This window comes from Notamacropus eugenii, chromosome 6, assembly GCF_028372415.1.
Source record: "Notamacropus eugenii isolate mMacEug1 chromosome 6, mMacEug1.pri_v2, whole genome shotgun sequence".
NCBI classification, from domain to species: Eukaryota; Metazoa; Chordata; class Mammalia; order Diprotodontia; family Macropodidae; genus Notamacropus; species Notamacropus eugenii.
This window is the reverse complement of record NC_092877.1, coordinates 183,119,987-183,147,787: the sequence shown is the minus strand read 5'-3', so window position 1 is coordinate 183,147,787 and position 27,801 is coordinate 183,119,987. Positions and strand designations below refer to the sequence as shown.

At 34.8% G+C, this 27,801-nt stretch overlaps 1 pseudogene; it reads right to left on the bottom strand.

The window, feature by feature from the left end:
• LOC140512201 (transcription factor BTF3 homolog 4 pseudogene) overlaps positions 1–27,801 on the bottom strand; it is an 87,847-nt pseudogene that overhangs the window by 35,235 nt on the left and 24,811 nt on the right.

Sequence of the window (27,801 nt, the reverse complement as noted above, 5' to 3'; positions counted from 1 at the left end):
AAGTTGTACAGGCAGTGAGGTATAGAAATCTATCTGGTCGTAAAGGAAAATAGAGGGAAGGAGGATTGGAGAAGGGAGGTTGAAGGGAGGGCAGATGAAAAAAGGAGGGGTTGAGGTACACACTGTCCTGGGATAGGGGAAGGGAGAGATGGGGAGAAAATTTTGAATTTAAAGTCTTGTGGAAGTAAATGTTGAAAACTGAAAATAAATTGTATTAAAGTTTTTAAAAGTATATAACGTGTTAATTTTATAAATATATGTAAATATATATGTATATAAATATATATTATATATAATGTTATATACTATATATAATAATATGTTATATATGTATATGCACACATACATAAAACATCCATGATCTAAAAAAAGTGTCTTTCTCAGGTCTACATATATCATATATCCATGTCCTCTATGTGTTTGCTTTGCCTTCCCCTTCATACCTTACAGCGTCTTTCTCTTAGTAGCTTTGAGGAATACTACAAAATTCTTTCATCAATCAATCAGTCAACTGAGTAATTACTACCAATTTTGAAATTATTCTTAATCTTGGTGACTGAGTTTACCATAAATCTCTAACTTGTTAAAAAATGTGGGGTACTTATAAGAAATGACATTTAAATAAATTTAATGAATATAACAACACCTTTGAGGTAGTGAGGTACACTAGATAAAAGCTATCCCATCTGGACCTTTAAAACCGGTGTTTTTGCAGCTTTTTGCAGACCATTTAAAGTCATTTCACAGGATGGATTCAGATTTTCTTTAAGTGTAATTATTTATGGAGAACATAATGGGAACAGAAAGAACAAATAAAGTAAGGCATATGTCTCTCTCATTTTTAAGAAGTGCCAATAATATTTTGGGTAGTGGGAAAAGTGCCGTTAGAACTCATTGCTTTGAACTCTGAGACAAAGGAGGAATAAAACTTAATTCACTTCTACTTACTCATTTAAGGCTGGAGATTCTTTGTGAAAGAGGAAAGCTAGGAAATTTATAGCTAGCTTCCTGAATTGCCCTTCTCTGTCCCATACATGTGGAACCATTAAAACATACTTAGTAGCCTGAAGCTTGTGTTCTAGATAGAATTTCTAGACAGAGTGGAAAAACATTGCAAAGCAGTAACAGAGAAAAACCTCCACAAATGGAAGTCACAGCTATGAAGTATCACAGAATCTATGTTCCCAGGTTCAATGGGAGTAAAATCCAGTAGTAGCTGTGGAACTATAAGGGGTCGAATCTATGTATACAAATGGGGAAAGGGTTTTTAATTCATGATATAAAGCAGACTATTACCTTAAACTTAATTCACTATGGAAAATTAATTTTCTGCCAGTTTGTTCCTTTTGTCCAACAGTGAATGATCTAAAGGAAACGTTGTGTTTATGCATAGAATGCTACGAAGAATTCAATTTTTTTCTTCCTCCCTGTTATTGATTTTTTAACATTGAAAATTTATTAAATCATTGTTATTTGCTTTATTATTTCTAGTTAGTCTGTTGATGAGGAAGGCAATAAATAGGTATATGGGACAAAAATTTTCTATCCCCACTTTACAATAGAGTGATGCCACAGATAAAGGTAATACCTATTTAAGCTAATTTCAAGGTTTTAGAAATTATCTTTGCATTTGATTCTTACAATAATTTTGTATAGTTAGAATTATTATGCCAGTTTTGCAGGTTAGAAAAATGAAATATTAGAGAAGTGATGTGACTTGTTCAAGTTCATCCACTTAATAAATACTAAAGCTAGGAAAGGAAAGTGAGGGTAGGAAGGAGTGACAAATAATTGTTCAGAAAGAGATTGCATGGGAACCCTAGCTGGGATTGGAAGTAGGAGTCTGAGGCATTGTCAATAGACAAGGTCACTATTCAGCTGACTTGCAATTGTGTACCCAGGGTATCAGGAGCCCTCAGATCAGCCGCAGAGAAGAGAAAATCATTAGCACTTGCTGTGACAGGGGAATAAAATTGCATTGTGTCTTGTGGAGGGGGAAGGGGTAGGAAGGGAATAAATTTAGAACTCAAAATCTTATGGAAGTGAATGTTGAAAAGAAAAATAAATATATAAATTATGAAAAGAAGAAAATGTAAAATATCTATTGGAAAAACAACCTACTGGGAAAATAGATGCAGGAGAGATAATTTAAGAATTATTGAACTACCTGAAGGTTATTATTTAAAAATGAGACAGAACAGCATATTTCAAGAAATTATTAAGGAAAACTACTCTGATATACTGGAATCAGAGGGTAAAATAGTCACTGGAAGAATCCACCAATAACATCCTCAAAGAGATCACAAAATGTAAACTCCAAGAATACTTAACCAAATTAGAGAATGATCAAGTTAGGGAGAAACTACCACCCACAGTCAGAAAGAAAGTATTTAAATATTGTGGAGATACATTCAAGATTACACATGATTTAGTGATTTCCACATCAAGTGATCACAGGTTTTGTAATATCATATTCTGAAAGTCATATGATCTTGGATTATCATCATCATCACCTCACTCAAAACGAGGTCAAGCACAAGTTAATTCATCATTTCTCTGATGTCATAGTCTTCTTCGAAAAAGAAGGACAAGCACAACCTGTGAGTAGACCAAGCTGCCTGAGTGGGAACCCAGCTAGCTTCCTTCCTCTTTCTTTCCTTCCTCCCTCACGCCCTCCTCTCTTTCTTACTTTGTTTCTTCCTTTGTTTGTTTCTTTCTTTCCTTCTTTCTTCCTTTCCTTCCTAAAACCTTAAACCCAGTGTACTCTGAAGCCCATAGACTGGACAACAATAAGTCCCTGCCCAAGTTTGACTTAATGGCTGTTTTCTGGACCTTCTGGCTTAGATTGATTATCAGTAGTAACTGTTTCGCTTTCCCGTCCAGCTTGATGTAGTTATTTTTTTCCCTTTTGCTCATTAAAGTGGCCATTCCCTGCATACTTATAAAGAGGCCTATTCAATGAATGGGTGTTACCTCCCTCTAAGTGAGTAGGTAAAAGGCCTTAGTCTAAAAAGGCCAAAGTCTCCCTTTCCATCCTGGGCTGTCCCCAGTAATCCTGAAGAATATCTGCTCACTGTATCCAGACATCTGAGGAGAAAGTGGGGCTGGTGACTTACACAACCCTCCCTCCCTCAAAATAGTCAAGTGCAAGTCATGTCATCAGTTCTCAGATGTCATGGTCTTCTTCGAAAATGAAGGACGAACACAAACCAGAAAACAGTTAGCATAGTTTCCTTGGAAAAATATGGCATTCAATTAAAAGGGGGACTTTCAAATTTTCTTAATGAAAAAAAAAAAAACAACCAGAGATGAACAGAAAATCCATTCTTCAAACACATCACACAAGAGAAGCATAAACTGGTAAATAAGAAGAAAACAAACATGGTTTTTTTTGGAATAAGGTTAAACTGTTTACATTGCTACACAAGTAGATGATATGTTTAGTTCTTGAGAATAATATATTTATTAGTGCAGTGAGAAGAGGGTGTGAATATAAGTGGAGTTTGATGCAATGATAAAATAATTAACTAAGGGATAACAGTATAATAGCATTGTGAGAAGAGGAAAAGAAGAGGTAGAATCATGTAAATCATGTCACATGAAGAGCCACAAAGGAGCATTTACTGTAGAGAGGAGAATGGAATGGGGTGATCATTATTTGTTTTCATCTTGTCGGATATGGAAGAAAGAGAAAAACATATTCAGTTGTGTAGAGAAATCTATTTTACCCCATAGTAAAGTAGGAGGAGCAAGGGGGGAAAAAAAGAGGCTGTGTAAAAAAAGAAAGGCAGAAGGGATGTCAAAAGTAGTAGGGTGAAGGATAAAGAAAAAAATTGGACAAATTAAGGAAAGTGGTGGTCAGAAGCAAAACTCTAGTGAATAGAAAAAGGATGAAAAGAGAAATAAAAAAAAATAAATGGGGAGGGGAATGAGATAGAGGAACAACACGTTAAGCAATCATAACTGAATGGGATGAACTTTCCCATAATATGGAAGCAGAAAGCAGAATGGATTAAAAACCAGAATCCTCCGATATCTTGTTTACAAGAAACACATCTGAAGCAGAATGATACCCACAGAGGAAAGATAAACTGAAGCAAAATGTATTATTCTTCAGCAGAATTAAAAGGAGAGGTAACAATCCTTATCAAAGCAAAAGCAAAGCAAAAAGAGGTCTAATTAAAAGATATAAGGAAGGTAACTACATCCTGCTGAAAGGTACCATAGAAAATGAAGAATACTAAATATACAAGCAACAACTTGTAAAGCATATAGATTCTTAGAGGAGAAGTGCAGTAAGTTACAGGTAGAAATAGATAACAAAACTATACTAGCAGGGAACCTTAAAATCCACCTCTCTGAATTAGATAAATCTAGCCATCAAAACACAATAAAGAAGTTCAAGAAAGAAATAGAATTTTAGAAAAGTTAGACATGGTTGACTTCTGGAGAAAACTGAATAAGGATAGAAAAGAATATACATTTTTCTCATTTAGCACATGGCACTTACACAAAAACTGATCAAGTATTAGGACACAAAAACTATACAATCACAAGCAGAAAGGAAAAAACATTAAATGTATTGATCATGATGCAGTAATTTCTTTTTTGTTTCATGAGGTGCCGTAGAAATATATTCTAAAATTTATCTGGAAACTAAATAATCTAATTCTAAAGAAGGAGTGGGTCAAACACTAAATATTAGAAACAATAATTTTATAATAGAGAATACCAATAGTGAAACAATACGCCAAAATTTATGGGACATGACCAAGACAGTTCTAGGGGAAATTTTATATCTCTGAATGCTTACAAGAATAAAATAGAGAAATAGCAGATAAATAAATTGGGCATGCAAGTAAAAAAAAAAAGCTGGAGAAAGAAAAAAACTAAAAATCTCCAATTCAAAACCAAATTAAAAATCCTGAAAATCAAATAAGAAATTAAGAAAATTGAAATTAAAACTATTGAATTAAATAGAAAGAAGAGCTGGTTTTATTTAAAAAAAAAAAAACAATAAAACCGCTAAACCTTTGGTTAATATGATTTAAAAAAAAAAGAAAAAAGAAAACCAAATTGCCATTATCAAAAGTATAAGGGTGAATTCACCACCAATAAAGACGAAATTAAAACAATAATTAAGAGGTATTTTGCCCAACTGTATTCTAATAAATCTGAAAATCTACATATATACATATATATGTATATATATATGTATATATGTATATAATTTTTCAGATTAACAGATTAGAAAATAAAATACTTAAACAACATCATTGCAGAAAAATAAATCAAGCAAACCATCAATGAACTCCCTAAGAGAAAATATCTCCAGGATACAGAGCCAAGATAATGGAGTAAATGCAGTGAGCCACCTGAGTTCTCCCTCAAACTCTTCCAAATACCTTTATAAAAGACTTCAAATTGTAGAGCAGCAAGCCCCACAAAAAAAGATGAAGTAAAACAAATTTCTAGACCAAGAATATATGGAAAGTTGACAGGGAAGTTTTATTGTACAAGGGTGAGGAGAACACAGTACACTGCTGACCAGATTAGCACAGCCCCAGCTCCAGAAAACCAGGATCAGGCCTTGGGAATTACTGAATATGCAGTAGTAGCACTAACAACAGCTTATTTTTGAGCTCTCAGTCTACAGAGAGTACAGGGGTGGAACAACTGGTCAGAGGGAGATTACAGGGGTCTTTTTGCTTTCATTGAAAAATGTTGCTTACCCACACTCATATGACAGTTGGAGTCCTGGATGGCAGTCCCAGGGTGAGGAGGAGCACAAGCATAGCAGACCTGTTAACAGAGTGAAGGAGGGACTCTCCTCCCAGGTCCTGAGCAAGAAAGAGTGCTTGTGCCCACACACAGGTCCGAGCACAGGCTGTGAGAGTAGTAAACACATCTCTCCTTAGATCATACCACCTAGGAATAACTGTAAACTTGCAGGTCCTAACAAGTATTTCTGAAAGCAGCTACACAAAACCCGTGAAGTTTGGGAAAGTGTGCCTGTTATCCTAGAAAGAGAACCTCACTTTAACTAAGAGTTAAAGCTCAAATAAAAAGCTGGAAATAAAAGCAAACAATGGGAAAAAAGCTTCTGACTATGGAAAATTAGTATGGTGATGTGAATGGTCAAAACAAACTCAGAAGAAAAAAAAAAAAAACAAAATCAAAGTTCCTATATTCAAAGCCTCCATGGAAAATATAAATTGGTCTCAAAACCTGGAATAGTTCAGAAAGGATGTTGAAAATGCATTGAGAGGCAGAGGAAAAATTAGTAAGAGAAATTATAATGGTGCAGGAAAACTGCACACACACATACACACACACACACACACACAGTCAACAACTTGGTAAAGAAGAAACAAAAAATACTGAAGAAAATAACACCTTGTACAGAAACCATAGATGGTAGAATGAGAAGCAAGTCACACTCACTCTCCCTTATTCGTCTCTAAAAATCTAGAAAAGACTTCCCCTGCAAAATATTCTCCATCCTGGAATAATGAAGTCAAGAGAAAGATGGGGTTCAGCAGTGTTTTAGCCCAGGAGGCTTGGGAACAAGGAAAGGTTCCTCTAGCTCTTCTGGAAGGGGAGCAATAAATGACAGGAGGCATCTCAGCAAGTCAGTCTCAAGCCCCACCTCAGCAAACTAGTGGGAGATTCTGCGCTCCGAGATGATAGAGCAGGTAAGAGTCAACACAAGGATCCCCATGTTGCTTGGGACAGACAGGGAATCCAGTAGAGTATAGCTGGGAAAACCAGAATGAGTACTAGTAGGTGGGCACGCATCCTGAAGCAGCCAAACTTTACCATGTTCAGCACTATTCCAGGAAGCACAACTCCAAGCCAACAGACCTCTTCCAGTAGCCCTAATATTCTGTGCTTCAGCACAACTCATGGTGAGCAAACAATCTAGTATCAGCACACACCAGACATCTCCACTAGGACCTCAGCTCAGCACCAGGAAAGCTTCCATGCTCATAAATTCTCCAGCTGCCAGCACCTGAATAACCACGAAACAACCCTGTAACCATGTCCCTGGACCCCAGCGAAAGAAACTTGGGACAGTGATTCCAGTGCTCCAGCAGGAGAATTCAGCTTTAAAAGCTAGGAAAAAAGGCAAGTGTCATGAGCAAAAAGCAGAAGTGCACAAAGGCAATAAGTTTTTATTATGGGAACAGGGAAGATCAAAACACAAATTGAGAAGTGGACAACATTGTCAATATACACAGGCAAAACCTCAAAGGGGAATATGACTTGGTCTCAAGCCCTCCCAAAAAAACTCTTGGAAAAGCTCAAAAAGGGTTTTAAAAGTCAAATAAGAGAGGTAGACAAAAATTGGTGTGCAAGAGGAAATAAATAGATTGGAAAAGGAAGGTAAAAATTTTATGTAGACAACAATTATGTAAAAAACAAACTGGCCAAATGTAAAAAAAAAAAATCACTGAAGAAAAGAATTGCTTAAAAACTAGAACTGGTCAAATGGAAAAGGAGGTACAAAAATTAATGAAGAAAATATTCATTAAAAATTAGAATTATGCAAGTAGAAGTTATTGACTCCATGAGACAACATGAATCACTCAAACAAAATTAAAAAGATGAAAAGAAGAAGAAAACATAAAATACTTCAGTGAAAAAGCAACTGACTGAAAAATAAATCCAGGAGAGATAATTTAAGGATAACTGGTCTAATGGAAAGCCATGATCAAAAAGGAGCCTGGAAAGCATCTTTCAGGAAATCATCAAGGAAAACTTTCCTGAGGTCGTAAAACAAGAGGGTAAAATACGCATCAAAGAATGAACCAATAACCTCCTGAAAGAGATCTCAAATTGAATACCTCAAGGAATGTTTTAGCCAATTCCTAGAATTATCAGCGCATGGAGAAATTATTGCAAGCAACCAGAAAGAAACAATTTAAATAAGATGAAGCTGCTGTCAGTATTGCCAAAGACCTTTCAGCTTCTATATTAAAAGATGGAAGTGAGTTGAGGGGGCAGAGTCAAGATGGTGGAGTGAGAGCAATGACTCACATAAGCTCTTGGACAAACTCCTTTGGATACCTCTGAAAGGAGAATCTGACTAAACTTTGGAGGTACAGAATCCAGTGGGAGAGAGACTATGGTGGATTCAGAGCCCAGGACAGACTGGAAGGTCCATGGGAAGGATCTGTTCCACGAGGGTGAGCCCATAGTGCACAGTGCAGTGAGGCCAGCACAGCAAACCGGAAGAGCCCCAGGAAACCTGAGAGCAGCCGGATGAACCAGCTGAGGGCAGAAGACAAGCCAGTGAGAGCCGCTGATATCAGCACAGCTGCTACTGAGACTTTCAGCCTGCAGATTAAACATCAATAAGTCACCTACTTGAACTTTAAGGAGCCAGGATGATGGAGTGATCAGTAAATGCTCTCTCCTTCCCCCTTGATGACCTTGAAAGAACCATAAAATATTTCCTGAGAAAAATCCAGGATCACTGGGAACAGCAGAGAGGGCAAATAGTCTCATAACACTTGAGGCTAGGAAAATAGCTAAGGGGAATTCCTCCTACTGTGGCACAGGCAAACCAGAAGGACACAGGATCCAGGGAGGAGAAAACTGACACTAGGACCCAATTAAGCCTCAGCGCCAAGAGAGAAGCCCCAGGAGGGGTGGGAACTTGCACTAGCATTTAGGCATGCCTCAGCACTCCAGGGGAAAAGGGAAGACAATAGAGCAGCCAAGTTCACCATCCCCTGAGACTGCCTTTGCCTCAGCTCAGTTGAGGAAATCTCGCATGACCAGACCACCCCTCCCCAACACTTAACAAGCTAACCCCAGGGCTGATTGGGAAAACACAAAACAAAAGCCTGCTCTTAGCTTTTTCACACAAGTCAGCTCAACACCTAGTTCTGCAGCTTCTAACTGAAAGAACTAGAAGCCACAACACACAATCAACATCATGAATAAGAAAAAGCAAAAGAAGGGCGAAAAAACCATACAATCTTTCTATGGGGATAAGGACCAAAATACAAATACTAAAGAAGTCAGTACTGAGACTGTACTTCCATCTGAAACTTCGGAAGGGACTACGAACTTCTCACATGCACAAACAGCTCTCCTGGAACAGCTGAAGAAGGAAATACAAGAAAACTGGCCAAGGATTTTAAAAGCATGAAAAAAGAATTCACTGATAAGAACATGTCTTTGAAAAGGAAAATTGAACAAATGGAAAAGGAAGTACAAAAATTAACTAGAGAAAATAACTACTTAAAAGGAAAAATTAGACAGATGAAAAAGAAGTTGCAAAAGTTAACTGAAGAAAACAATTTTATAAAGATTAGAATTGGGCAAATGGAAACTCATGACTAAATGACACAGCAAGAATCAGTCAAACACAATCTGAAGAATGAAAAGATAGAAGAAAACGTAAAATATCCAATTAGAAAAACAACTGATCTGGAAAATAGATCCAAGAGAAAAAATTTAAGAATCATTGGCCTGTCAGAAAGCCATGATTGAAATAAAGAGTCTGGACAATATCTTCCAGGAAATCATCAAGGAAACCATCTGAAATCAAATCAGAAGGGCTAGACCCAGAGGCAAAATAGTCACCAAAAGAATACACCATTCACCTCCTGAAAGAGAACCCAAACTCAAAACCCCAAGAAATATCATTGCCAAATTCCAGAACTGAAGGAGAAAATACTACCAGCAACCAGAAAGAAACCATTCACATATTGAGGAGCTACAGTCAGTATCACACAGGATCTTCCTGCTTCTACATTAAAAGATCGAAGGAACTAGAATCCAATATTCCGTAAGGTAAAGGAGCTGGGACTACAAACAAGGATCAACCACCCAGAAAAGTTCAACATAACATTAAGGCAAGGAGATGGTCATTCAACGAAGTGAAGACATTTTGTCATACCTTCCTGACAAAAACACCAGAACTTAATAGACAATTCGGTCTTCAAATGCAGCTCTCAAGAGAAGCATGAAAAGGTAAATGGCAGGTAGGAGGGAGAAACAAAACAAACCCCCCAAAAACTTGTTACTCAATTTGGGCAAACTGTTTACATCCCTATAAGGGAAGATGATAAAGGTTCTTATTGAAAATTGTGCATCTATTATGAAATATAATAGGCATATACATAGAGGGAACCAGTTTAAAGTAAATAAAGTAATGTAAAAATATGACTCAAGTATGCCAAAGGGATTGTAACAGGAGGTATGAAAAGGAGGAAGCAGAAAATGGTAAATTACATCAAAGGAAGAAGAACAAAATCACAGTAGAGGGAAAGAGGGGAAGGTGATGAGCATGGTTTGAGAGGTACTCTCACTGATTTGTTTCAAGGAGGGAACAACAAAGTAGCTAATCTTAAATAGCTCTATAGGCCGTAGGAGGGGAAGGAGGAAGTAAGGGGAAGGAACCTAAAAGGGAAGGGAGAAGCAGGAAGGGTTAAGAGGAGTAAAAGGGTGGGGGAGTTAAAAAAAGACAGAGAAGGCTGCAGGAGGAGGTTGTGAAAAGTGAAAACTATTCAGGAGGGGAAGGACGACGGGAGAGATAAAAGCCTAAGTGGTGGGAAAGAGGATGGAGGGAAATACACAGATTGTAATTAGAACTGTGAATACGAATGGAATGAACTCTCCCATAAAACGGAGATGGACAGCAGAATGGATTAAAAGCCATAGTCCAAGAAAATGTTGTTTACAAGAAACACATTTGAAATGGGGGAATACACACAGGATAAAGGTCAAAGGTTGGAGCAGAATATATTGTGCTTCAGCTGATGTAAGAAAATCAATGGTAGTAATTCTAATCTAGGACAAAGCAAAAGCAGAAAAAGATCTAAACCAAAGAGATAGGGAAGGAAACTACATCCTGCTAAAAGACACAATGAACAATGAACAATAAACAATATCATTATTAAATGTGTATGCTCCAAGTGGTATATCATCCAAATTCTTGGAGGAGAGATTGAGGGATCTGAAGGAAGAATTTGAAAGCAAAACTATACTAGTGGGGGACCTCAATCTCCCACTCTCTGAACTTGATAAATTTAACTTCAAAATAAATAATAAAGAGGTTAAGGAGGTAAATAAAACTCTGGATAAGGTAGAGATGATAGATCTCTGGGCAAAACTGAATGGGAATAGAAAGGAATATGAATTTTTCTCTGTGGTACATGGCACATTTACAAAAATTGACCATGTACTAGGACATCAAAACCTCACAGTACAGTACAGAAAGGCAGAGATAATCAATGCATCCTTCTCAGATCCCAATGCAATAAAATTATATGTAATAAAAGGCCATGGAAAGGTAGACCAAAAATCAATTGGAGACTAAATAATCTAATCCTACAGAAGGAGTGGGTTAAAGAAGAAATCATAGCAACAGTCAACAACTTCATTCAAGAGAATGACAATAATGAGACAACCTACCAAATCTTATGGGATACTGCAAAAGTAGTTCTTTGGGGAAGTTTTATATCTTTGAATGCCTACATAAATAAAATAGAGAAAGAGGAGATCAATGACTTGGGCATGCAGCTGAAAAAGCTAAAAAAAGAACAAATTGAAAATCTCCACGTAAATACCAAATTATAAATACTGAAAACCAAAGGAGAGGTTAATAAAATTGAAATTAAGAAAACTATTAAATTAATAAATAAAACCAATAGTTGGTCTTATGAAAAAACTAATAAAATTGTTAAAACTTTGGTCAATTTGATTTAAAAAAAAGAAAGAAGAAAATCAAATTAATAATATTACAAATGAAAGGGGTGAACACACCTTAAATGAGGAGGAAATTAAAACAATAATTAGAAATTACTTTGCTCAACTTTAGGCCCACAACTTCAGTAATCTAAATCAGATGGAAGAGCATTTTAAAAAATCCAAATTGCCCACATTAATAGAAGAGGAAGTTGAGTACTTAAACAAACCCATCTCAGGAAAAGAAATTGGACAAGTCATCAATGAACTCCATAGGAAAAAATCTCCAAGGCCAGATGGATTTACCAGTGAATTCTAGCAAACATTTAAAGAACAGTAAATTCCAATACTATATAGACTATTTTTGAAAAATGGGGAAGAAGGAGTCCTCCCAAATTCTTTCTATGATACAAATATGGTTTTGATACCAAACCAGGAAGAGACAAAACAGAGAAAGAAAATTATAGGCCAATTTCTCTAATGAATATAGTGGCAAAATTTTTAAATAAGATTTTAGCAAAACGAATACAACATCTTATGATGAGAATAATACATTATGATCATGTAGGAATCATATGATGAATGGAGGGCTGCTTCAGTAATAGGAAAACTATTAGCATCATAAATAATATCAGTAACAAAACTGACAGAAACCACATGATCATCTCAATAAATGCAGAAAAAGCTTTTGACAAAATACAACACCCATTCCTATTAAAAACCCTAGAGAACATGGGAATAAAGGGAACTTTCCATAAAATAATAAGCAGTATCTATCTAAAACTTTCAGAAAGCATTATATGCAATGGGGATGAGGTAGATGCATTTCCAATAAGATCTGGGGTGAAACAAGGTTGTGCATTATCACCACTATTATTCAATATGGGACTAGAAATCTTAGCTGTAGCAATTAGACAAGATAAAGAAACTGAAGGAATAAGAGTAGCCAAAGAAGAAACTAAGTTATCACTCTTTGCAGATGATATGGTGATATACTTAGAAAATCCCAGAGATTCAAGTAAAAAACTACTTAAAATAATAAACAACTTTGGTAAAGTTGCAAGTTACAAAATAAACCCACACAAATCTTCTGCATTCCTATATATTAGCAACAAACAGCAACAGAGATAGAAAGAGAAATCTCATTTAAAGCTAGGGTAGACACTATAAAATACTTGGGAGTTTACCTGCCAAAACAAACCCAGGGATTATATGAACACAATGACAAGACACTTTTTGCACAAATAAAGTCAAATTTAAGTAAGTGGAAAAACATCACTTGCTCATGGGTAGGCTGAGCTAATATAATAAAAATGACAATTCTACCTAAATTAATTTACTTATGTAGTGCCATACCAATTAAACTATCAGATAATTATTTTCTAGAGCTGGATAAAATAATATCAAAATTCATCTGGAAGAACAAAAGGTCCAGACTATCAAAGGGACTAATGAAAAGAAATGCTAGGGAAGGTGGTTTAGCATTTGCAGATCTCAAATTGTACCATAAAGCAGCAATTATCAAAACCACTTGATATTGGCTAAGAAACAGAAGGGTAGGCAAGTGGAATAGACTTGGAACTCAAGACACAGTAGGTAAGGAATATAGCAACCTCCTGTTTGATAAACCCAAGGACCCCAGCTTCTGGGATAAGAACTCACTGTTTGACAAAAATTGCTGGGAATACTGGATAACAGTGTGGCTGAAACTAGGCGTAGACCCATGCATGACTCCCTGCACAAGAAGAAAGTCCAAATGGGTATACGATCTAGGTATAAAGATTGATAACATGGAAAAATTGGAGGAGCAAGGAATAGTATATTTATCAAATTTATGGAGAAGGGAAGAATTTTTTTTACTAAAGAAGAGATAGAAAGCATTATGAAATGCAAGATCAATAACTTTGATTACATTAAACTGAAAAGTTTTTGTACAACCAAACCCAATGCAATCAAAATTCGGAGGGACGTAGTAAATTTGGCAAGAATTTTTACAGCTAATCTGGGAGATAAAGGCCTCATTTCTGGAATATGTAGAGAACTCAGTCAAATGTACAGCAATACAAGTTGTTCCTGAATTGATAAATGGTCAAAGGATATGAATAGGCAATTTTCAGAGGAAGAAACTAAAGATATCTATAATCATATGAAAAAATGCTCTAAATCTTTTGATTAGATAGATGCAAATCAAAATAACTCTGAGCTTCCATAGCACACCTATTAGATTGGTGAACATGACAGAACAGGAAAATGATAAATGTTGGAGAGGATGTGGGAGAGTTGGAACACTAATTCATTGTTGGTGGAACTGTGAGCTCCTCCAACCATTCTGGAGAGCAGTTTGGAACTACGCCCAAAGGGCTACAAAAATATGCATACCCGTTAACCCACCAATATTGCTACTAGAACTGTATCCCCAAGAGATCATAAAAATGGGAAAGGGCCCCACATGTACAAAAATATTTATAGCAGCACTTTTGTAGTTGCCAAAACCTGGGAATCAAGGAGATGCCCATCAATTAGGGAATGGCTAAATAAGTTGTGGTATATGAATGTAATGGAGTATTACTGCACCATAAGAAATGATGAACCAGAAGACTTCAGAGAGGCCTAGAAGGACTTATATGATCTGATGCTGAGTGAAAGGAGCAGAACTAGGAGAACTTTGTACACAGCAACGACCACAGTATGCTAGAGTTTTTTCTGGTAGACTTGGAACTTTGTAATAACAAAGAACTTAAAAAAAAATTACCTCCAATGTTTTTCTAAGGCAAAATGCCTTCCACACTCAGAGGAAGAACTATGGAATTCATTTGCAGAATGTGGCAGATCGTGTTTGTATATGTGTGTGTATTATGTTTTGATTTCTTATATGATTTCTTCCATTTATTTTAGTTCTTCTACACAGCACGACTGTAGTGAAAACGTATTCAATAGGAAAGTATATATAGAGCCTACATAGAATTCTATGGAGTCTTGGGAATGGAGGGGAATTGTGGGGAGTAGATGGAGGGGTAAAAATCTAAGTTTTTCTGGTAGTACTTGTAGAACATTAAAAAATAAATTAAGAAAATTGAGATGAAAGTGCATGGAATACAATGTTCCTTAAGTCAAAGGAGCTTTGATTATAATCAAGTCTCAACTACTCAGCAAAATTGAGTATAATCTATCAGGGGCAGAGATGTACATTCAATGAAATAGGGTAGTTTTAAACCTTTCTGAAGACCACAGTTCAATAGAAAATTTGATCTACAAATAAAAGAATCCAAAGAGACAATAAAGGGTAAACAGGAAGGAAAAATTATTATTCAATAAGAGAAATAAATTTGCATCCCTAGATGGGAATGATACTTGTCACTCTTAAGAACTATATCAGTATCACAACTTTTAGAAGGGGTACAAGTAGATATGAGGCATGGATGTAAGTTGACTTTGATGTGATGATAAAGGTATAATTTAGTGGTTAAAAGAAATTGCAATGGGAGAATAGGGAAGGAGGAAGTTGGAAATGGTACATTATATTACATGAAGAGGCTCAAAGAACTATTACAATAGAGGAAAGGATGGGGGGAGATGGGAATTGTTGGAACCTTATTCTCATCTCATTTGGTTCAAAGAAGGCATTACATGATCACTTAGGGACAAAAATATAAATTACTCTATAGAAAGTAGGAGAGAAAGAAAACGAAGTGATGAATAGAAGAGAGTGATGTAGTATTAAGGGAAAAGAAAAAGAAAAGGGAAAGGCTGATAGGAGGACAGAATGAGGGATACAGTGGCCAAAAGCAAAATTCTAGGTAGAAGAGAAAGGGAGATAGGAGAGAGAAGCATAAACAGGGTGGGGGAATAGGATAGAGAGAAAGACACAGATAATAATGATAATTGTGAATGTGAATGGGATGAACTCTCCCATAAAACAGAGTAGTATAGCAGAATGGAATGAAGATCATAATCCTAAATGATGTTGTTTGCAAGAAAACATTTAAAGACAAGGGATACACAGGATAAAGATAAAAGACTGGAGTGTACTATATTATGCCTCAGCTGAAGTTAAAAAAAAAAAAAAGCAGGGGTAGCAATCCTGTTCTCAGACAAAGCAAAAGCTAAAAAATAGATAGATCCAATTAAAAGAAATAAGGAAGGCAATGGTATCTTGATGAAAGTTACCATAGGGAATGAAGTAATATAATTACTCAATATATATCCACCAAGTGTTATAGCATCCAGATTCGCATTGAAGATTTTAAGTGAAAGGAAGAAATAGACAGCAAAATCGTACTAATGGGGCACTTCAGCAACCCCTTCATGCTTCAGAAAAGAAGCCAACAAGGTGAATAAAATTTTTCAAAAAAAAAAATAGACATGGGAGATCTTGGAAAAAATTGAATGGGGAAAGAAAGGAATATCCATTTTTCAAAATGGTACATGACACCTACACAAAAACTATCTTATTGGAACATAAAAACATTTCAATTCAGTGCAGGACAGAAATATTAAGTACATTATTTTCCGATCATGGTAAAATAAAAATCACGTGTAATAAAGGACCATGTAAAGAGAGACTAAAAATTAATTTAAACTAAATAAACTAATACTAAAGTATGAATGAGTCAAACAACAAATTATTGTACCAATCAATAAATTCATCTAAGAGAAGACAATAATGAGACAACATGAAAAAACTTATGAGATGTAGTGAAAGCAGTTCTTAAGGGAAATTTAAAACGCTTAATGTTTATGTGAATAACATAGAGACAGAAGAGTTTAAAAAAAAAACTGTTCATGCAATTAAAAAAACTAGAAAAGTAACAAATTAAAAGTACCTAATTAAATGCCAAATTGAAAATTCTGAAAAACAAAAGAGAGTTTAATGAAATTGAAATTAAGAGAACTATGGAACTAATAAATAAAACTAAAATTTGGTATTATATAAAAAAAAACACTTAACATAGATATACCGTTGGTTAATTATATTATGAAAATCAAAGAAGAAAATCAAATTACTGGTATGAAAAATGAAAAGGATAAATGGATCATCAATGAGTAGGAAATTTAAACAATAATTAGAAGATAGTTGGCACAATTTTATTCCAATTAAATCTACAATCTTAGTAAAATGAATGTGTTAGAAAAAAATTGCTTAGATTAACTGAAGAGAAAATAAAATACTTAAATAATTCCACTTCAGAAAATAGAAATTGAATAAGCTATCAAGCAAAATACTCCAGGGTCAGATGGATGAATTTTATGAAACATTTAAATAGCAAGTAATTCCAATATTACAAAAAACTATTTGGGAAAATAGGCAAAGTAGGGGTCCTACAAAATTCTTTTAAGATACCAATATGGTCCTAACCAAATATGATACCAATCAGGTTTGAGCAAAAACAGAGAACGAAAATTCTAAGCTAATTTACCTGATGAAATAGATGCAAAATTTTAAAATAAAATATGATGAATGATATTTCAGCAATTTATCTTGGGAATAATACACTATGAACAAGTTGGATTTATACTAGGGAGGTACAATTGGTTCAATGTTAGGAAAACTAACAGCATAATTGATCATATCAACAATTTAACTAAGAGAAACCAAATGATTATCTCAGTTTCTTAAATTCAGTAAAATCGTTTGAAAACATTCAACCCCCTTTCCTATTAAAAGCACTAGAGAGCATAGGAATAAATGGAATCTTCCTTAAAATGATAAGTAGCATCTATCTAAAACCATCAGTTAGCATTATATATAATGAGGATAAGCTAGAAGCTTTTCCAAAAAGTTCAGGGATGAAACAAAGATGTTAATTATCACCACTGTTATTCAATATTGTACTATAAAAGTTAGCTTAATAATGAGAAAAAGAAAAGAAATTGAAGGAATTAGAATAGGCAAAAAAGAAACAAAGCTATTACTCATTGCATGTAATATGATGGTATATTAAAAGAATCCTAGAGAATCAAGTGAAAAATACTTTAAATAATAAGCCATTTTATCAAAGTTTCAGCCTATAAAATAAACAACGGCATTTTTATATATTACTGACAAAGCCCAACAGTAAGAGATTGAAAGAAAAATTCCATTTAAAGATAATGTAGACATTATAAAAATGACAATTATGCTTAAATTAATTTGCTTATTCAATGACATACCAATCAAACTATCAAATTAATAAAAATTTATTTTACAAATAATTCATCTAGTAGAGCAACAGTTCAAGAGTATGAAGGGAATTAATGAAAATTGGAAGGAAGGTAGCATAGCCTTACCAGATCTTAGACTGATAAAGCAGCAGTCATCAAAACTACCAGGCATTTGGTAAGATATGGAATAATGGATCAGTGGAATAAATTTTGTACACAAGACACAGTAGCCATGGAATATGGTAATTTATTGTTTGATAAAATTAAAAATTCCAACTTCTTGGATAAGTACTAGCTCTTAGACAAAAACTACTGTGAAAACTTGAAAATAATATTGAATAAATTAGGCATAGACCAAAACTTTACATCTCATACCAAGATAAATTCAAAATGGGAGCCTGATTTAGATATACTGGTTTACACTATAAGCAAAAAAAGGATCAAGAAAAGTTTACCTGTCAGATTTAAGGAGAACTGAAGAATTTATGACCAAACAAGAAATATAGAATACTATGAAATGCAAAATGATCATTTTGATCTCTTTAAATTGTAAAGGTGTTGCAATAAACGAAGCCAATGCAATAAATATTAGAAGGGAAGGAGAAAGCTGGGATACAATTTTTACAGTCAGTGTCTATGATAGAGTTCTCATTTCTAAAATATATGGAGAACTGAGTCAAATGTATAAGAAAGTCATTTATCAATTCATAAATGGTCAAATAATTTGAACAGGGAATTTTCAAATGAAGAAATTTAAACTTTCTATGGTCATAGGAAGAAAATACTTTAAATCATTATTGATTAGAGAAATGCAAATCAGGCCAACTCACCACACCTATCAGATCAGCTAACATGACAAAATAAGAAACCAATAAATGTTGGAGAAGATGTAGGAAAATTGGAACACTAGAGCATTTTTGGTGGAGGTTTGAACTGATCCAACCATTCTGGAGAGTAATTTGTAACTCTACCTAAAAGGCTATAAAACTCTGATTATGCTTTCATCCAGCAATAATACTTCCAGTTCTGTTTCTGAAAGAGATTATATAAATGAGGAAAAGATCTACATGTACAAAAATATTCCTAGTAGCTCTTTGATTTGGTGGCCAAAAAAATGGAAACTGAAGGGATTCTCATCAGTTGAGGAATGTCTAAAGAAATTGTGGTGCATGAATATAGTGGAATACTATTGTGCTATAAGAATTAAGGATCAAGTGACTCCATTAATGGTGACTTCAGAAAAATCTGGAAAGGCTTACATGAACTGATGCTGAATGAAGTGAGCAGAGCTAGGAAAACATTATATACTGTAACAGAAACACTATGCAGTGACTCTTTAATAGACTTAGCTCTTAGCAATGTAAGGATCTAAGTCAACCCCAAAAGATTCATGATGTTAAATGCTACTATATCCAGAAAAATGAAGTATGGAGTCTGAATGCATATCAAAGAGAATTCTCTCTCTCTCTCTCTCTCTCTCTCTCTCTCTCTCTCTCTCTCTCTCTCTCTCTCTCTCTCTCTCTCTCTCTCTCTCTTCTCACTCTCCCCTTAATTTTTTTTATTTCCTGTGGTTCCTCCTCTTGGTTCTAATTCTTACAACTTTATTAATATGAAAATATGTTTAATAAGCATGTTTATATGCAACATATATCAGACGGTATGCTCTCCTTTGGTTGGGAGAGGGTAAGGAGAGATATAAAATTATAACTCAATTCTTATGAAAGCAAACAATGGAAACTCAAAATTAATTAATTTATTAATTCTGAATAAAATGCCTTATAAAAAAGACTAAGCTAAATGCAAAAGTGGTCCAAAATGTCAATGAGGAGAAGAATGTCTTGAAAGGCAGAATTAACCAAATGGAGAAGGAAGTATAAAATCTCACTGAAGAAAGTAATTCCTTAAAAATTAGAATGAAGAAATTTGAGACTAATGACTTTATGAGATATCAAGAAAAAAAATAAATTGGAAAACTGAAAAATCTCATTGGAAAAATGACAGACCTGGGAAATATATGCAGAAAAAAATCATCTAAAAATTATGAAACTACTTGACAGTCATATTTCTTTAAAGAGCTGACACATCATCTTTCAAGAAATTTAAAATATATTTTTAAGTTGTCCCGGTATTCTAGAACCAGAGGGTAAAATAGAAATTGAAAGAATCCACTGATAACTTTCTGAATAAACCCCCCTCAAAAAAAAACTGACAGAAATATTATAGCCAAATTCAAGAATCTTAATATCAAGAAAAGAATGAAAAGACGAAAAAAAAGGAAAGAGAAACCATAAGTGATTCAAGGTGGCTAATCTCTTTACATCACAACATGGGAAGATGATACTTGTGCTTCTTAAGAACTGTCTCACTAATTGTACAGTTATAAGAAGTATGCATTGGTATACTTCTTATATACTTATAGTTGGAATAAGATAAGATATAAGGAAACTTTGAGGGACTGACAAAAATAATTAAGGGGAAAGAAATGATTATACTAAAAGAAGGAAGGGCTAGGTAAAATGAGGTAAAGTGTCTCACACCAAGTGGCTCTAAAGACATATTGCAGTGGAGGGGAATATGGAATCACGAGTAGTGGCCATTGCTTGAATTTTACTCTAGTTAGCATTAATTCGAAGACTGCATAAAATAAACAATCATTTGCATATAGACATCCATCTTACATTACAGGGAAGTAGTAGAGGAAAGCGTTAAGTAAAGTAGGAATAAGACAGCTTGGGTTTGCAGAAAGACATGATGATACCATTTCTATCTTTTCCTTACTAGTCTGCTCCTTTCCCCCGTGGTCAAAATACCTTTTTCAAAGTTTATCTCTTTCCCTTGCTTTTTATTTCATTTTAATTAGTTATAAATGCTAGATTAAGATAAAATATAATCAATCATAATGGCTTCTGAATGGTATTCATTTCATTTGGGAGAATGGAGAGTCAAAAAGATACACATGACTGGAATCATCTAAAGATAATGGGAATGAAACTGAGAAAAATAGATTCTTTGTCAGAAATTATCACAGTTCTTCCCCAACCATAATTAAATGAGAAACAATATTAATTTGTAATATTCTCTAAATTGCCCAAATCAGAAAAATATTCAAACTACATGAATCCAGATCATTGACCCCCTAAAGAATTGTTGAGCAATACATAAGTAGCTCAAAGTTACCAATAAAGCTTTCACACATTTTTGATATTTGAAGTACACTTTTACTTCCCCTTCATCTTAATGAAGTTCTACAAGTTGATCTTATTCTGATTAATTTTTTCCTGTTTTTTAAAGTTCCTTTGATTGTTTTGGTATGTTGTTAACATTTGAGTTTAAGACTTTCTGTGTATTGTCTTTATCACCACATAGCTATGTTGCATTTCAAAATGAATATTTGTTAATTAGTGGTGTTGATGTGACACTGCCATTTCATTGCTTGTAAATATGTGGATTCTATTTCTGTTATTGTTGCTACCTTATGTATTTGTCTTAGTACTGCTTGCTTAGACTATTGCTTCTTATGTTGATCTTTGATCCTGTGCTGCTACTTTCTTTCATTATCATATCATGTATCACATATATTTCTTGTATGAGACATGTTAGACCATATATAGTGTGTTACTTGGCCAAAATTGCAATGTATTTTAATTGAAAACTCATAAGGATTTCTTGATTGTGGGAATGGACTTATAGAATAAAAATAAGAATTAAAATATTACAAGGTCATTGAAAAAATGGACAGAGAGTTAGGATATAGCAAGATATTTCATAGGAAGGTCAGAGTTAAAGAGATAGCTAGTACATTACAAGTTACCTGATCATTTGGAATATTTGAAAATATGAGGCAAATGAGATTTGGAGACAATACAGTATGAAAAAGTATGTTACAGTATATAGTGCTGAAATTAGATTCAAGAAGGCTTGAGTTTTAATTATGTTTCAGATATTAGCTGCATAAAATGGGGCAAGCTATAAACTCTCTGTGCCTCACTTGCCTCACCTCTGAAGGTTGGCTATAATTCCTTCTAAGGTCCCTTTTAGCTCTAAACGTACAATTCCATGCTCCTATGTTCTTTTCAACTAATTTACATAACTCCTCCTGAGGAAGAGGAAGTGGAGGTAGTGAAGAAAATTCAAACCTTAATGAGCATAAAGTATAGCGCAAGGAGTTAGAAGGGAATTTTTGGAGAGGGAACGGGCACCTCACCCATAGAAGGAAGAGAGCAAGGTCAAATATGAATTGCTTACATCAATAAGTGATAGCTCAAATACATAGATATAGATATATATATATTACCAATAGATAGATAGATAGATAGTTAGATAGATAGATAGATAGATAGATAGATAGATAAATAGATGATAGAAAGATAGATAGATAGATGGATAGATGGATGGATAGATAGATATTACAGATATTGGATCTGCTTTAGCAGAGAGATGTAGCTCTCTGGTAAGTCTGACAAAGTATAGACCATGGTGAGCAGATCCCAGACCAGATATTTCGCTGAAGACAGAAGTATGCCTGGGACAGAAATTTCTTAATAATGGAGCCTTGCCTGGAAAGATTCTGTAGATGTCTTAAGTTCAAGAGTTCAATAGAACTATTAAAATATTGGAAGGCATTAGACAGGGACAAGACAAAATGTTTGATGGAAAGTGTCAAAGACTCCAGATCTAAAGATTTGAGTGCTCTGAAGAAAAGAAATCTTGGAATCATATATTAGGAATACCTAAAAGATTTTAAGTTTTTCTATGACTTTGGCTAAATGGAGGAAACGACACTTTAAGGTTTTGGCAGCAGTACATCTCAGTTCTTGGCATGGGTGAATAGAAACCTAATGGAGTGGAGCAATTTTGTTGCTACTGCTGTTTATTGAGTGCCTATCATCAAGGACTGGTACCACTGTGAAAAGGAAAACACGTACAGAAAGAGTTCAGCTGTCAAAGAACTAAAGGTTTCACTTGGGATGAGTATATTCATGAATATTGCATTAGTAATGAAAGTCATAAACCCATTGAAAATAACTTAACCATATGAGGATGTTTGAACAAACAGAAAATACCTCAGAAGTTACTCGCTCTTACAAATATTCCATTGCGACTACCAGAAGAATGTATTCTCGTGTACGGACCATGGAAAATGAGAAAGAAAACTTCCTTGTAGATCCAAAGAAAACAGCAGAAGTTTATGGGAAATATTACAGAAGGTGGATCAAAGGACAAAATGCTCCACATGGAAAGGTAATGAGGCAAGGTATTTTAGTCCATGTTAGCCTGACGCAAAAGTAATGGGCAGGAGAAACCTAGGAAGGCTGCATTGGAACCACAGAAAAGATGGTAATATGTAAGTCCCATGCATGCATAAAAAATTCAGAAGTGGCTCCACAACATTTGAACTTTATAGTACCTCCAACGTGGAAAGGAGATGGAACCAAGGAAAGGAGTTGCCCTACTCCATGCAAACACTGAGGAAAACTTTCTCAGCAATTCTTTATGTATCGTTTCTGCCTGAACTCTTAAGAAACCATACTAAAGTAACAGGGAAGACTGGGAATAGGGACAGTCGAACTCTTTTACTGTGTAATGAGACAAAAGTTGCCATCATCTTCCAATAATTTTATGAAAGTTAAGGAAAATACTTTTGAAGACTCAGAATTTGACCTGCAGTCAAAAAATTACTCACATGGGTGAGTAATGGAAGTAAATTTGAAAATTCCAACGTAGTTGTTGGCATTTAAAGAGCTCCTCTAACTTTTCCTTTCCTTTCCTATCTCCTTCTCAGCTTGATGTCTTTATTTTTCTTTGTTCATTAAATGGGTCATCCCCTGTCTACTGATTAAACAGACCTATTCAATGAATGAGCATTATTTCACCCACAGTGAATACCTGAATAGACCTTGACCTAAAGGGATTAAGGTCTCCGAGTGCATCCTGGGTCGTCTGCAGTCATCCGGATGACTATCTGCTCTTTGGATTCAGATGACTCTAGAAGTGAAGTGAGACTGGTGACCTTGCACAGCCCTTCCTCACTCCAAACAAAGTCAAGTGCAAGTCATGTCATCCTTTCTCTGATGGTATGGTTTTCTTTGGCAACGAAAGATGAGCACAACAATCTATGGGTAGACAAAGCTGCCTGAATGGAGACCCAGATAGTTGAGTAACTCAGCTCCTCCTCTCCTGTCTGTGTTCCCCTCCCCTTCTTTCTCCTCTCTAAAGGAAGGCAAGTTTGAATGGCCAGAAGATGCCCAGTTAACTTCGGATTTACTGCCTAGATTCCTTCCTTTTCTTCCCTTCCCTTCCCTTCCTTTCCCCAAACCTTAAACCTACTGCACTCTGAAGCTCATACATTGGGCAACACCATGCCCTGCCTAAGGGCTCTCTTCTGGACCCTCCTGGCTTCAGAGAGTTTATCGGTAGTAACTACTGCGGTTTACCTCCCAACTGATGTATTAATTTTTCTTTGCCTACTTAAAAGGGCCATCCCCTAGCTACTTCTTTTTTAAAATTTAATTTAATTATTATTATTTTTTAATGTTTAACAATCACTGCCATAAAATTCAGATTTTATCCCCCCTCACACCTACCCCCCACTACCGCCCTCCCTCTCCATGACAGCATACAATTCTGTATAGGTTCTACATATACTTTCCTATTGAGTAGATTTTCACTATAGTCATGCTATGTAGTCGAACTAAAATAAATGGAAGAAATCATATAACAAATCAAAACATAATACACATACACATACAGACATGATCTACAACATTCTGCGAACGACTTCCATATTTCTTTCTCTGAGTGTGGAAGGCATTTTGCCTTAGAGAACCACCACTGGGATTTTTTTTTAACAAGTTCTTGCGTTATTACGAAATTCCAACTCTACCAGAAAAAACTCTAGCACACTGTGGTCGTTGCTCTGCACAAAGTTCTCCTGGTTCTGCTCCTTTCACTCAGCATCAGATCATATAAGTCCAGCCAAGCCTCTCTGAAGTCTTCTTGTTCATCATTTCTTGTGGCACAATAGTATTCCATTACATTCATATACCATAATTTATTCAGCCATTCCCCAATTCATGGGCATCCCCTTGAGTTCCAGTTTTTGGCAACTACAAAGAGTGCTGCTATAAATATTTTCGTACATGTGGGACCCTTTCCCATTTTTATGATTTCTTGGGGATACAGTCCTAGTAGCTCTATTGCTGGGACAAAGGGTATGCACATTTTTGTAGCCCTTCGGGCATAGTTCCAAATTCCTCTCCAAAATGGTTGAATGAGCTCACAGCTCTACCAACAATGCATTAGTGTTCCAATTCTCCCACAGCCTCTCCAGTGTTTATCATTTACTTGTTCTGCCATGTTTGCCAACCTTATAGGTGCAATGTGGTAACTCAGATTTATTTTGATTTGCATCTCTTTAATCAAAAGTGATTTAGAGCATTTTTTCATATGATTATAGATATCTTTGATTTCTTCCTCTAAAAATTGCTTGTTCACATACTTTGACCATTTATCAATTGAGGAATGACTTGTATTGTTGTACATTTGACTGAGTTCTCTACATATTCCAGAAATGAGGCCTTTATCCCCGAGATTAGCTGTAATTTTTTTCCCCAATTTACTACATCCCTCCAAATTTTGGTTGCATTGGGTTTCTTTGTGCAAAAACTTTTGAGTTTAATGTAATCAAAGTTATTGATCTTGCCTTTCATAATGCTTTCTATCTCTGCTTTAGTAAAAAAAAAAAATTCCCTTCTCCATAAATCTGGTAAATACACTATTCTTTGCTCCTCCAGTTTATTCATGGTATTAGTCTTTATACCGAAATCATGTACCCATTTGGACTTTATTCTTGTGTACAGTGTCAGGCATGGGTCTATGCCTACTTTCCGCCACACTGTTATCCAGTATTCCAAGCAATTTTTGTAGAACAGTGAGTTCTTATCCCAGAAGCTGGGGTCCTTGGGTTTGTCAAACAGGAGGTTGCTATATTCCTTACCTACTGTATCTTGAGTGCCAAGTTTATTCTATTTGTCTACCTCTCTGTTTCTTAGAAATACCAAACAGTTTTTATAATTGCTGCTTTATAGCACAATTTAAGGTCTGGTAGCGCTAAGCCACCTTCCCAAGCATTTCTTTTCATTAGTCCCTTTGATATTCTGAACCTTTTGTTCTTCCAGATGAATTTTGATATTATTTTATCCAGCTGTAGAAAATAATTATCTAATAGTTTAATTGGTATGGCACTAAATAAGTAAATTAATTTAGGTAGAATTGTCACTTTTATTATATTAGCTCAGCCTACTCATGAGCAAGTGATGTATTTCCACTTACTTAAATCTGACTTTATTTATGCAAAAAGTGTCTTGTCATTGTGTTAATATAATCCCTGGGTTTGTTTTGGCAGGTAAACTCCCAAGTATTTTATAGTGTCTACCCTAACTTTAAATGAGATTTCTCTTTCTATTTCTTGCTGTTGGGTTTTGTTGCTAATATATAGGAATGCAGAAAATTTGTGTGGGCTTATTTTGTAACCTGCAACTTTGCCAAAGTTGTTTATTATTTCAAATAGTTTTTTACTTGAATCTCTGGGATTCTCTAAATAAAGCCTCATATCATCTGCAAAGAGTGATAACTTAGTTTCTTCTTTGGCTATTCTTATTCCTTCAATATCTTTATCTTGTCTAATTGCTACAGCAAATATTTCTACTACCATATCGAATAATAGTGGTGACAATGGACATCCTTGTTTCACCCCTGATCTTATCATAAATGCATCTAGCTTATCCTCTTCGCATATAATGCTTGCTGAAGGTTTTAGATAGATACTGCTTATTATTTTATGGAAAGTTCCCTTTACTCCTATGTTCTCCAGTGTTTTTTAATAGGAATGGGTGTTGTATTTTGTCAAAAGCTTTTTCTGAATTTATTGAGATAATCACATGGTTTTTGTTAGTTTTGTTATTGATATGATCAATAATTTTGATAGTTTTCCTAATATTGAACCAGCCCTGCATTCCTGGTATGAATCCTACCTGATCATAATGTATTAATCTGGTGATAAGATGCTGTATTCGTTTTACTAAAATCTTATCTAAAATTTTTACATTTATATTCATTAGGCAAATTGGTCTATAATTTTCTTTCTCTGTTTTGTCTCTTCCTGGTTTTGGTATCAAAACCATATTTGTATCATAGAAAGAATTTTGGAGGACGCCTTCTTCCCCATTTTTCGAAAATAGTCTATATAGTATTCGAATTAACTGTTCTTTAAATGTTTGATAGAATTCATTTGTGAATCCATCTGGCCCTGGAGATTTTTTCCTAGGGAGTTCATTGATGGCTTGTTCAATTTCTTTTTCTGAGGTGGGATTGTTTAAGTACTCAACTTCCTCTTCTGTTAATCTAGGCAATTAGTGTTTTTTAAAATATTCATTCATCTCGTTTAGATTATCGAATTTGTGGGCATAAAGTTGGGCGAAGTAGTTTCTAATTATTGTTTTAATTTCTTCCTCTTTGGATGTGAGTTCACCCCTTTCATTTTTAATATTAGTAATTTGATTTTCTTCTTTCTTTTTTTTAATCAGATTGACCAAAGGTTTATGAATTTTATGAGTTTTTTCATAAAACCAACTCTTGCTTTTATTTATTAATTCAATAGTTTTCTTAATTTCAATTTTATTAACCTCTCCTTTGGTTTTTAGTATTTATAATTTGGTCTTTACTTGGGGATATTCAAATTGTTCTTTTTCTAGCTTTTTCAGCTGCATGCCCAAGTCATTGATCTACTCTTTCTCTATTTTATTTATGTAGGCATTCAAAGATATAAAACTTCCCCTAAGAACTGGTTTTGCAGTATCGCATGAGGCTTGGTAGGTTGTCTCATTATTGTCATTCTCTTGAATGAAATTGTTGATTGTTTCTGTGATTTCTTCTTTAACCCATTTCTTTTTTAGGATT